Source organism: Mobula hypostoma, chromosome 5, assembly GCF_963921235.1.
Source record: "Mobula hypostoma chromosome 5, sMobHyp1.1, whole genome shotgun sequence".
Classification (NCBI taxonomy): domain Eukaryota; kingdom Metazoa; phylum Chordata; class Chondrichthyes; order Myliobatiformes; family Myliobatidae; genus Mobula; species Mobula hypostoma.
The window spans coordinates 82,881,556-82,895,239 of NC_086101.1; the positions used below are offsets into that span (position 1 = coordinate 82,881,556).

Here is a 13,684-nt window from a genome sequence, read left to right on the forward strand (position 1 = left end):
TTGTACTGTACATTTAGTAGATGTTAGTTCTGAGCAGTGTGAATATGTCGATATTCCTCAGGAGGTACAAATTGGGATTGTAAGATAGGCCAGTAAGATAAATAAAAGGAAAAGGAAAATAGAATTTCTGCACAATTGGTAGTGGATAGTGTAAGTTCCTTCCCTATTATATCATATCTGTTTTATAGACTTTAAGAACAATAGCTATAAATCCTTTGAGAGTGAAAAGGTACATAATTTGCACATACAACAGGAATTCTGCAGATGCTGGAAATTCAAGCAACACACATAAAAGTTGCTGGTGAACGCAGCAGGCCAGGCAGCATCTCTAGGAAGAGGTGCAGTCGACGTTTCAGGCCGAGACCCTTCATCAGGACTAACTGAAGGAAGAGTGAGTAAGGGATTTGGAAGTTGGAGGGGGAGGGGGAGATCCAAAATGATAGGAGAAGACAGGAGGGGGAGGGATGGAGCCAAGAGCTGGACAGGTGATAGGCAAAAGGGATACGAGAGGATCATGGGACAGGAGGTCCGGGAAGAAAGACAAGGGGGGGGGACCCAGAGGATGGGCAAGGGGTCTAGTCAGAGGGACAGAGGGAGAAAAAGGAGAGTGAGAGAAAGAATGTGTGTATAAAAATAAGTAACAGATGGGGTACGAGGGGGAGGTGGGGCCTTAGCGGAAGTTGGAGAAGTCAATGTTCATTTCATCAGGTTGGAGGTTACCCAGACGAAATATAAGGTGTTGTTCCTCCAACCTGAGTGTGGCTTCATCTTTACAGTAGAGGAGGCCGTGGATAGACATGTCAGAATGGGAATGGGATGTGGAATTAAAATGTGTGGCCACTGGGAGATCCTGCTTTCTCTGGCGGACAGAGCGTAGATGTTCAGCAAAGCGGTCTCCCAGTCTGCGTCGGGTCTCGCCAATATATAAAAGGCCACATCGGGAGCACCAGACGCAGTATATCACCGCAGTCGACTCACAGTTGAAGTGTTGCCTCACCTGGAAGGACTGTTTGGGGACCTGAATGGTGGTAAGGGAGGAAGTGTAAGGACATGTGTAGCACTTGTTCCGCTTACACGGATAAGTGCCAGGAGGGAGATCAGTGGGGAGGGATGGGGGGGACGAATGGACAAGGGAGTCAGGTAGGGAGCGATCCCTGCGGAATGCAGAGAGAGAGGGGGAGGGAAAAATGTTTGCTTCGTGGTGGGATCCCGCTGGAGGTGGCGGAAGTTACGGAGAATAATTTGCACATAACTTGATTGAGAACCTATCGCTTTGAAATTTTTAAATTGTGAAGACCCAAGGCAGCAAAGTTCTCAAAAACGCTTCATCTCCAACAATCTTCCCAAATGAGTGAGCCGATCTACAGGATAAATAGGAGACAGTTCATTGTATGTTACCTCCATTTCAGGTTTCCTTTAGAAATGAAAATGATTTACTGTTAGTGGAATGGAAACACTAATGCCCAAGAACAGAAAGGCCTACAAAAAGTGGTGGATGCAGGCCAGTCCATCACAGGCAAACCCTCCCCATCACTGAGCTCATCTGCACAGAGCACTGCCACAGGAACCCAGCATCCATCTTCAAGGACACCCACCATCCAGGTCATGCTCTCTTCTCATTCCTATCATCAGGAAGAAGTTACAGGAGCCTTAGATCCCACACCAAGAAGTTCAGAAATACTATTACCCTTCAGCCATCAGGCTCATGAACCAACGTGGATAAGTTCACTTACCTCAACACTAAACTGATTCCATAACCTATGGACTCACTTTCAAGGACTCTACAGTCCATGTTCTGTATATTATTGATTATTATTTGTTTTAGTTCATATTTCAACATTTTATCTTCTTTTGTACATAGGTTGTTTGTCTTTGTTCATATTTTCATTGATATTCATATTTTATTGTGCTGTTTTCTATCTACTGTGAATGCCTGCAAGAAAATGAATCTTAGCTTTGTCCTTGTTGACATATTTGTAATTTGATAATAAATTTACTTTGAATGTGCAGCAGGGCAAAATTTGCTCAGATGGTCAGATGCATAACTTCAGTACTGAAAGATCCTTGTTCGTGTTTTAGTGGTAAAATTTCCAGCTGCAAAGCCCTCTGCATCCCAAGTAAAACTAGTGACAGAAATGTCTGGGATGAGGTGCTGGGGCTTCCTACATTGAGAATTACCACTTTCTTACTTCTTATTTCAATGAAACTGTAGTTAAGATTGTTGTCAGGTTTTTGATAAGTTGCAATTTGCCAACCAATAGATATGATCCAGAAAGGGCCAATGTCATTGAAAAAGGGATTAAAAATTATTTTGTAAGTCACAACAAATTAAACAGGTTAAACTGGATCAGAAGAGGACAACAGAAGAGTCAATCTCTGACATCTCACCACATTGAGAATGCAGTGGATGATGTCTAAGCTGTGCCCATAGAGATGTATGTTTCCATCAGCACCAAGCACATGTGTCAACCTACCACTGAAACCGCACATCCTGCTAGTGAGAGTTGCAGTGTACTTGACTTGATCATAGTCCTTGTGTATTAAGCGCTAAAGTACATATTACATATATCTGCGAATTTATATATATATATAGCACTGTGCAAAAGTCTTGGGTATGTATTTATAGCTAGGATGCCTAAGACTTTTGCACAGTACACTTCTTGTCAACATGGAATGGAGAGTGAGTTTGTAAACCTGGCGGGAGCAAAAGATATTGGGAATGGGGAAAGTGGAGCACCTTGGGAGGGGAGTGGGACAGGTGGCAATGAAAGTGTGCCAGGGTTGGTGGTGGCACGGGTGCAGACACACCCAGCCTTGAGATACCAGGCAAGGTCATTTGAATCCGAACAATTGGTTTATTAATCATTACAGAAAGTCTCTCTGGTGCTACCCACTCCCTTCCCATTTTCCCAAATTATGATTCTTCTCTCCCTGAGTTGATTAAAAATGTTTTGGATAACTATCTCACCTTCAGAATTGAATTTGACAGACTGTATATGTCACATTGGTTTCCATTATATCTGCAGCAGCTACTCACTACAGTCTCAAATTGGAGCAAATTTAAACGGAAATAGTTTGGTTGGATTCTGAGGAATCTGTTTATGTTTTCCACTTCCCACTTGAACTGATTTTCATCATTGATGTATTCTAAAGAATACATTAGATAGCTTGGCACCATTGTGCTTGGAACAATAAAATTTATGCTACTACCCTTCGAGTTGAAGAAAGTATTTTAAAGTTGCCAGGTTAGAACAAAATATCAAAAAATATGTTTTATTATAATAGGCAATGAATTCACTCTGCTAGTATTGCTCCTGGATTTAAATTTTACCCTAAATGTTTCCTCAGACCATTAGCTTGTGTATTATTGGTTCAGTTCTTTTTGAATAATGTGTGGTGAAGGGTTGGATTAACTGTATAAATCTCTTCTATTGAGTGAAAGCACAGTGATGATCATGCTGAGGGGAATATACTCTATCCCTCATTTAATCTATTGGGATTCTCTGGGGTGGATATTGAATATTGACATTCATCGCCTTTTCTAATGTCTGTAAATGCATTGCAAATACATACGACAAAATAATTGGAGAGAGTGGAATAAGTATTAGAATGATTTTCAAAGTTCTCCATGTCTCATGTGAAACGTTTATTATTGATGCTATATAAATTTAAGCAAGAAAACATGTGTACATTACAAAGTAATAATGGCAATGTATTGAATGGATATCATACAAAGAATTTTAAAAAATGAAATAAGATGGCAGAAGACAACAATAACACACATAAGATGCTGGAGGAACTCAGCAGGTCAGGCAGCATCTATGGAAATGAATAAACAGTCAAAATTTCAGACCAAAACCCCTCTTCAGGACTGGAAAGGAAGGGGGAACAATGCCAGAATAAAAAGGTGGTGGGGGGGAAGGGGAAGCATGATTGCAGAAGGTGATAGGCAGGGCTAGGCTGGGCTACAGCCCAGGGGCCAGAGCTGCAGAGGGGCCCAAAATAGGTAGCTATCATCATCGCGGACAAAAAAAATACGGGAGTGGAGCACAGAAAAGAAAAAAGAAACAAGAAGAAGAGGACCGTGAGAAAGAAGGATTAAAAAAGACATTAAAATTGACAGAATTTTTTAAACCTGTTCTCGATGATGCAGCTGTATCATCGCTCTTGTTACAATCTGAGACCAGCAGACAAATGGAGACTTGTTCAACAGCTAGCGCTAGCACCAGCGTTAGCACAGGACCATCATCCTAGCCACAGTCAGCAGCTAATGTTGAAGATGCAGAGAGCATGACTTTGGGATTCCCAACCACAGGGGCCTCCAAACAACCAAGTCGGGCTGTCATTAATCTTAACGTTACCGCTACTGGGGATCCTTACAGCACTGATCCTGCTTGCTGGGGAAAGGAAACGTTAGATGATTCAGTCTGAGCATACTGGGCTAAGAAAGGGCCGGAGTCCTGCCAGAATAAGGATGTGAATACAAAGCTTCAGAATGAGTATACAAACAGCAGAGATGTTTTTTCTCCAAATTTCATTTTCAAACGCAAGTAAACATATCAAGGCAATGGCTCTTATATTCCCCTTCCGTCGGCTGTGTGTTTTGTTTTGCATGCTGTATCTTCAGTGATGGTAACTGTCAGTCCATTTTTGAAACTGGCTTTAGTGACTGGAAACATGCTGCTGAGCGCGTAGGAGAGCATGAAAATAGTGAACACCACAGGAAAACGATACTGACCTACATTACACTAGCGTCTGACAGCGGAAGAATAGATACAGAACTGCAAAAACAGTTTGTGTCAGAGTATGTCTACTAATGAGTGGTCTTTACTCTGCAAGCCACACAGCACAGTAATAGGTTAGTATGAGCCAGATCTCATTTTTCAAAAATATTGTTGGAGTAGTGTCAATTTTCCTAGTTTGCCATAATGCCATTTCTCTTGGCCTTTTTGTCTCTCATTTCCATTCTACTTTCTCAGAACACACGGCTGAGAAAAATACCTAAATAAAAATGCTTTGGCATTGTTTGAGAAATAAGGCCTATGGTATGTGCAACAATAGCTAAATAAAGATTTAAGATTGGGTACATCATACTTCGTCTCCCTCATAACTTTACTAAACCAACTAAGCCTAGGTCAATTTTTGAGTGCTTTAGATGCTGTCCTTCAAACTAAGAATCTGCATTACTTTCTGTCCTCCCTCTTAAGGCCTATAAGTTTATAGCCTACGTATTGTACTAAGCCAATGTCTTGGTCCACAGCTTTGATATTTAGACCAGTATGGCCTTTGCTCTTGTTCTTGCCTTTTTTTGCTTGGTACAGCAGCTTTTTATGGTGTCAGCGGGGGCCCCGGCCCCACTAAATCCGGCCCTGGTGACAGATGAAGCCAGATGGGTGGGAAAGGTAAAGGGCTGGAGAGGAAGCAGTCTGATAGGAGAAGAGAGTGGACCAAGGAGAAAGAGAAAGATGAGGGGCACCAGGAGGAGGTGATAGGGAAGGTGAGAAGAGGTAAAAGGTCAGAGTGGGGAATAGAAGGAGAGGGGAGAGGGAGGGAATTTTTTTTACCCAGAAGGAGAAATCAATATGCATGCCATCAGGTTGCAGGCTACCAGATAGAACATAGGGTGCTGTTCCTCCACCCTGAGGGTGGCCTCACCTTGGCACAAGAGGAGGCCATGGACCAGCAATGATATTTTAAGTCACTGATAAAGTGGGTGAGCATGGAGGCAGCTAACTTTGAGTGTGCACTGGCAGTTGTGTACACAGATGGATGTGAATGGCAAGGGGAGACAGATCCACTGGAAATGCGGCATGGGGATACTTTGGGTGATAAAAACAGTAGAACGCTTGCAGGGAAGAGTGTGGCACCACAGGTAAGCGCAACAGTGCAATGACCTCATGTGCCAGGAACAGGGAACCCGTAACATACAGCAGCCATGAAACAATTTTGTTACTGACGCAAGTAGAAACCACAAAATCTGGTGTGACAGCACGTTTGGCAGAATGATCGTCAGTCCTTATGTAAGTTATTTATACTCTGCTAATTATTGATAAACTGGTAATTTTTGCAATCTGAACATATACAATATCGTCTATAGGAGTTCCAACTTTTTATTTAGAACATATTTAAATTCTATTTCTACCACCATTCACAATAAAAATTGATAGCAAGACCATAAGATGAAGGGTCTCATCTTGAAATGCCGACTATCCATTCCCCTCCTTTGATGCTGCCTGACTTTTGCGTATGCGTTGCTCAAGATTTTGCATCTGCAAAATTTCCTGTGTTCATAGTGTAAAGATCATCATCTATGGAATCAAGGTGATGTATTATTAGCCACAAGTAGCAAGGATATAAAATCTAAAGGCTGATTCAGCTGTAAGTCTAAAATAACAATAGGAACAGGAATCAGCCATTTGGCTGCCTTGCTTTCCTGCCACTCGTTAGATAAAGTTTGACTGATATATTTAAATGTTCAAAATGTTCAGCAGGTCAGGCAGCATCTGTGGAGTTCATATTTCAAGTCAATGTTCTTTAGTTGCAACTAGACCTATAATCCTGACTTCTGTTTTCCTCTTGACAGCTGCCATCAGTTGCCAGCTGCTGTGTATTTCCAACATACTTTGTTTTTTATGGCAAAGAATAAGCTATGAATATCATAAATGTTCAGGTATGAAAATGAGCACCATGAAATGCTTATACTTTGTGATAAAGGCTAAATATAAATGGATTGTAAATGGTCATAGAAAAATTGGAAACAATTGTGAAGGAAATAAAACCTTGAAACACTGCAGAACTTGGATCATTCCTAGACATTGGACACTGTCATGTTAGATTTCTGCCAGGTCTTGCAGAAATTCTGGCACCACTGCATCATTTACTGAAGAAAGATGAGGTAGACTTGAGACAAGGAACAGAAAATGTAGACTGCATTTGCAAGGAAAGTATTGCAAGTGATTCTTCGTTAGTCACCATGTTACAAAATTAATATTGAACTTTGGATGGAGTTTATGGATTAAAGCTGTTATTAGTCATGTGATGCATGATCACCAAGAAGACAAGCAATTGCAACACATATAAGATGCTGGAGAAACTCAGCAGGTCAAGAAGGACCTATGGAAATAAATAAATAATCGACATTTCAGGCTGAGACCCTTCATCAGGACTAAAAATGAAAAGGGGAAGATGCCGGAATAAAAAGCTGGGGGGAGGTGATAGGTGAAGCCAGGTGGGTGGGGAAGATAAAGGGCTGGAGTAGAAGGAATCTGATAGGAAAAGAGAGTGGATCATATGAGAAAGGAAAGGAGGTGTTTTGGACGCGGGGGGGGGAGTGTCCTGGGGGAAGTGATAGCCAGTTGAGAAGAGGGAAAATGCCAGCATAGGGAAATTTCCTTTTTACCGGAAGGAGAAATCAATATTCACACCATCGGGTTGGAGGCTACCCAGAGAGAGTATAAGGATTTGTTCCTCCACCCTGCATGTGGCCTCATCTTTGCACATGAGGAGGCCATGGACTGACATGTTGGAGTGGGAATGGGAATGGGAATTAAAATGTTTGGCCACCGGAAAGTTCCACTTTTGGCAGATGGAGTGAGGGTGCTTGACAAAGTTATCCCCCAATTTATAATGGGTCTCACCAATGTAGATGAGGCACATTGGATTGGGAGCCTCACCAATGTTAAGGAATTGTCCTTGTGTCAAGTACATTGACAAAAGTAGAAGAGAAAAGTACTCAAATTGATAAAGAGATAGTCTGTGGAGTGAAAATATACAAAGAATTTCTATTGGGCAGACCTTTACATTTACTTACAGTGTACAAGCCTTTGCAAACAATATTTAGTCCCAGATTAATTGTAGAAGAAAGGAGAATGAACAGTAAAATATGAGTACACAATCAATCATCACAAGCAAAATGAGATTCCAGATGCTTTAATAAAATAATTATGTGGGTCCGTGGCACCTTCTTATACCACAGTGAGGCAACCCCATATACATCCGGATAGCCTCCAGCTATATGGCATGCATATTGATTTCTCCTCCCAGTAAAAAAAATCACTCCCCCCACCCCCCTCACTTCAGTTCCCCACTCTGGCCTTTTATCTCTTCTCACCTTTTCCATAGATGCTGCCTGACCAGCAGAGTTCCTCCAGCACGTTGTGCGTATAACCATGCAAAATTTCTGAAGCAGAACAGAAAAGCATATTTACTCTTATCTGCACGTTGAAAGTAAGAGTGGCCATTCAGAGCAATGGAGCTGACTGAGAATACACAAAAGTGGGCATATTTGGAACACTTGGAGAGCTTGCGTTGAATCAGGCATACATCCAGATGAAGCCATATTAAAACGTATGATATGAGCTGTCAGTACAACAAGTTGGGCTAAATGGGAATGCAGAGCTGCCATATCTGTGGAGAAGACAGGTTTTGGAAGAGTTTCACATTGAACATTTTGGCATTGGAACCATGAAGGTAATTGCCAAATGTTTTGTTTATGACAGTGAGTTGGATAAAGATCTTGAAGAACTAGTAGACAAGCGTACTATCTGCCAAATCTGCAAAGTCAAACCACTAAAGTCATCTTTACAGAGTTGGATACGACTAAATAGACTTTTATTAAAGGTCCCACTGATTGTTCTGAGATTCATAACTTCTCAGTACTCATTGTCACTCTAAATGCTTGAGCCAAATATGTTGAGTCCATAAGACCATAAGACATAGGAGCAGAATTAGGCCACTCAGCCCGTCGAGTCTGCTCTATCTTTCCAACATGGCTGATTTATTATCCCTGTCAGCCCCATTCTCTGGCCTACTGCCTGTAACCTTTGAAGCACTTACTAATCAAAAACCTAATAACAGTCCTATACTATAACAGAGTATGGAACTAAAGAATTGAGATTCATTTCACCTTATAGATTATTACCTGTCCCCAGTTCCATTCATTCCCATGTGAGTGTTTTAAGAAATAAACTAAAAATTATGTCAGGCCTATTGCATCATATCATCCAGCATCCAGGATGGTGCAGTGGAGAGTTCACTGAGAATTGTCAAAGAATCATTGAAAATACAAGTATTAAAAGGGTGCTTGAGATTAATGATGACACATTGATGAAGTAACTTTGCTTAGCAACAGGGTGGCATCACATTTTACAACATGTTATTCATCCGGCTGAATTATAAACACATAATAAATTCAGTATGTTACAGACATGTGAATTAGGAGCAGGAAAATAGTCCACATGGCCCTTCAAGCATAGTGTATGATTCAATACAATCAACTCCACATTCCTATCTTTGCTTGCTGTCTACCTCTTCTTGGATTAGACTGTATAGTTGTTACTTTCTTTGCAGTTTAACTATTTATGCTTGCTCGTATATATACTTGTAGCTGCTTAGTACATTTCCTGGTGGTAATAGTATGTGTATGCAATTGTTCAGTGGGCTCCTTAGAGGTTACAGTTCCGTCTTTTTGGAAGCTTCTTGGTATCACATTATTTGAGTGAGCTGATCTGATTGATAAACTCTACTCTACTTACTTACTTAACTGTTATCCACAAATTTGAATGGAATGTCTCTTACCTATGGTATAAGAAGGGCTGGACATATTGATCCACCACCTTTGCTTCTTCTTTTCTTTCCCCTCCTAGACCCCACTCTTCTTCATTTCCAATTCTCTTTGTTCTATTAGTGCTTAATAAAGCAATCATGAAGCAACAAGTTTTATGCCTCTTTATTGACTTCTGAAAGAACTTTGGATCAAAAACATCAGAATACAACACTTTCTTTATAAATAATCATAGTGTCCACTTTCCTTTGAGGAAGGGAATCTGAAAGAATCTCAATCCACTGAGAACAAAATAAATCAACCCTCTTTAAATAGTTAATCCCTTATTTTTCACATGATCGCTGGCTTTAGATCCTTCCACAAGAGGAAATATCCTGTCATTAAGACCACTCAAATTTTTACCTGTTTCACTCCAGTACCCTTTTGCTCTCACAGCAGATATAAAACTACTCTGTCCATTATTTCCCCATAGGACAACTGACCTATTTCAAGCATAGAGTTTGAATAACAACACACCACATAAATCTATCATTCTGAAATGGGATATTGCTACTTTACAAAGAAATAAAAGTGAGCATGTAAATAAATTTAATTCTGCAAGAGATATTGAAGAATTATGTGATTGTGAGTGTATTCTACAACTAAATCTATCGTTACCCATAGTAGAGACATTGCAAGGTTCTAGTGATCCAATCAAGTAATAACTCTTACTTTCAGACAAGACCCAGATAGAGACCAACAACACAACTTGCCTTGCAAAGATCAAGGAAGATCAGAGAATCTCAGAGAGTTTAAACTGTTCCCACAACCAATGGACTCACTTTCAAGGACTCTTCATCTCATGTTTTCAATATTTATTGCTTATTTATTTATTATTATTTCTTCTTTTTGTACTTGCACAGTTTGTTGTCTTCTGCACTCTGGTTGAATGCTGTAATTGAATTATTTTTATTGATTCTGTTTTGGTTATTATACCATAGATTTATTGAGCATGCTTGCAAGAAAATGAATTTCAGGGTTGTATATGGTGACATACAGTATATGTATTTTGATAATAAATTTACTTTGAACTTTTGGAATTGGTAAATAATGTGTGCAGATGTGAATCATTCTTTCTTTTCAAAGAGGAAATCTATAAAATGGATGCAAGCATGTGACATACAGGTGTAATATCTGAACGCTTCTGATGTAGTTAAAGAGCTGAATGAACAAGATGCATGTACTTTAGCAATTATCGGTATCTCTCAGTGTCTCAATATATTTCAAAAAGATATCCTATTATCTAGAGCCCAGACACAGCCATTACATTGGAGAGGATATGCTTGACACCAGACTCCAAAAATAGGTCTGTACTCTGTCATGACGGGAGGTGATCCAGAACGTGGAGTACATCCTCATTGACTCTTGGAAACATTTGCCTGTTGGTGCAGTAGAAGTCAGGATGGCCCTGCAACATCAATGCTACAAATAAGGAAAGTCACCGTAAGTGGCAGAAGTGATACATCACCTCACAAAATACTACTTACCCTTAGCTGCGTTTTGTCCCAAGTATGAAGAAGCATCTGTAGACAGTTATTGAATGAAGGAGTTATCCTCCAAAGAAGATAACCCCTGCCACTTATTGCAGTGTAAATTAGGAGCCACACATTCAGTTCAAACTTGATAAGCTAATTCTCATCATAAACATAAAGTAAGTCAGGAAAAGTAAGCCACGTGCAGTCATGAAGACAATATTACATTAAAAGCAGGAAAAACATTTGAGAAACAAAAATCTACATTTTAATTTAGTTTTCCTACCTTCAGTAACCTAACCTAGAAATATTGTTGAATAATAAGTAAAATTTGACCTATTGATTAACTATAGAAGTTTTGCACTTGTTAAGGGTGACTAACTTCAAAGGCAACATTGATTGTACAGAAAAGTGAAAGTGAATGGCTGACTTAGTTTGAGTGGGGATTAAAGACCCACAGTCAGTGGGAGTAGAAGACATTGGTATTTTAACTGTGGGAGGTTATTTTATAAGTTAGTAGGCTGTGAATTATCCTCACCTTTGAAGGATCAACAGCCTAATTATGGGTTACAAGATAGATTTGTTTTGCCTATCACCATGCACAAATAATTGTTTGCTTAAAAAAATTATGCCCTGTCTGTAATTATTTTATGCAATCTGAACACATTATGATTTGTGGAAATTAAATAAAACTAAAAAGTAATATGCAGATCTCTCATTAAATAACCTCATAATGATGTCATGTTCACATTCTCACATTAATCTGTGATTTCTGAAAACCAAAACTGTTATTTGGTCACCCCCCTGTTGTTCTTCCTTTGATCACAGTTGTGGTGAGTACCATTTTCCAGTCCTTTCTAAATCAAAGGTACCCCTGCGACAGGTTATTTATATGCAGCCACTGCTCTCAGAATTAGGAGGTATCGTAGGCTGCCCCATTCAATTCGAGCAGACTAAACTTTTGGAGATACAAGAAACAGCAGATGCTGTAATCTGAAGCCAAAGGAACTCAGCAGCAGTGGAGGCAAAAGGATAGTCAACATTTTGGGTCAGGACCCTGCCCCAGTCTTGGGAGTTGGGCAAGGTTGAATCAACATGGTTTGTGGATTTTACACTGTGGTTCACGTTATAATGTGTTTCTGCTTTCTGGTTGCTCCCATCTTGTTCCTACTTTGTCCAATTTTGATCGGGGTGGACTGACTCTGCAGCTTACTGTCAACGAACAACAAAGTGCTGGATTGAACTGAATTGAGCTGAAAACTGAACATTCCTGAACGGTTTCAATGACTTTGTGGTTTGATGTTTTATATTCTGTGTTTTTCGCTCTTTTTTTTGATGCTTGTGCGATTTGTTCTTTTTATTGCGTGTTGGGGGTTTGATGTCTTTTTCTTGAATGGCTTCCATGGTTTTATTTGTTCCATGGCTGTCTCTATGGGAAGACAAATCTCAGGGTTGTATACTGCATACATACTTTGATAATAAATGTACTTTGAATCTTTGACTCTTTGAATCTTTAAAAAGACATTAGACACTGTGAATGCTGGAATCTGGAGCCAAAAGAAAAACAAATAGAAGAAGGAACTCTCCTCAACTTTTATCTTAGCGCCATTTTCCTGCATTAATCCCATATCCTTTCCCCAATTATATACAAACCAGGACGATTCTTGATGGTTTTTGGAGATAACAGTTTCTTCAATAAATCTGTCGACAGCTGATAGGTTGAGGTGGAAGTGGAATTAGGTGATATTGTGGTGGTTGAAGTAGATGGCCTTTGTGACAGAGAAGATTGGAATAGAATAAAATAATTGTCAAGCCATGAATAAACAAAGTTTCACTTATAAAACACCAGCTGTGGTAGAATTCTTGCTTGAAGCTGTGGGTTCAAAGCTTATTTCTGAGGTGTGAGCATAAGATTCAGGCTAATGTTCTAGTATGTGCTGCATTGTCAAAAGTGTCATCATTTGGTTGAGACTAAACAGAGGCACTCGCTGTCTTCTTATGCATATGTGAAAGATCTTGTGCCTTACAAATATAAAGGTTTTGCTGAAATATTAGGTAATAAATAGCTCACTCTCAAACAAAATTGTCAAAAATAACCATACAGAAAAAAGTCACATATTTTGTAAGTGAGAGCTTGTTCCACACAAACTGTTTTTTATATTTCTTACACTCAATTAGTAACAAAGTTTCAAAAATACAAAATTGGCCATGAAGTATCTTAAAAAGTTCGTAAAATTATGATATCAGTGAAATTCATTCTTTTTTGTTGGGAGAACCAAACACGCCATCATCAAAACCAGCTTTAAATTCTATAGCAATTTTATCCTCTCTTTGGTCACAATCTTTGGATTGCCTTTTTATCTATTTTGAACCCAAACTAAGCTACTAATTTTATGCCCACAAAATCAACAAAGTTCCCATATTCTTCAGTTGTTGAATCCCTATAAAAAGGTGGATGGATCTCTGTTTAATATCCCATACAAAAGATTACAGCACAGCGATCAGTGGCATATTAGACAGATATTTGTATACAGATCTTTTGAAGCAATGTCCTTAAATCTCTGAGACAAAATGCTCCTATAAAATTACAGCTGACACTTACATCTTACTA

The 13,684-nt window shown here is 39.6% G+C and overlaps 1 long non-coding RNA gene across 1 annotated transcript in view; it reads right to left on the reverse strand.

Moving 5' to 3' along the window:
* Window positions 1–944: 944 nt before the first annotated feature.
* LOC134346228 (uncharacterized) overlaps window positions 945–13,684 on the reverse strand; it is a 28,744-nt gene continuing 16,004 nt past the window's right edge. The window contains exons 2-3 of the long non-coding RNA XR_010017875.1: window positions 8,111–8,179; window positions 945–1,361 (exon numbers count right to left, since the gene is read on the reverse strand). This is a non-coding gene — a long non-coding RNA (uncharacterized LOC134346228). The remainder of the gene's footprint in view (window positions 1,362–8,110; window positions 8,180–13,684) is intronic.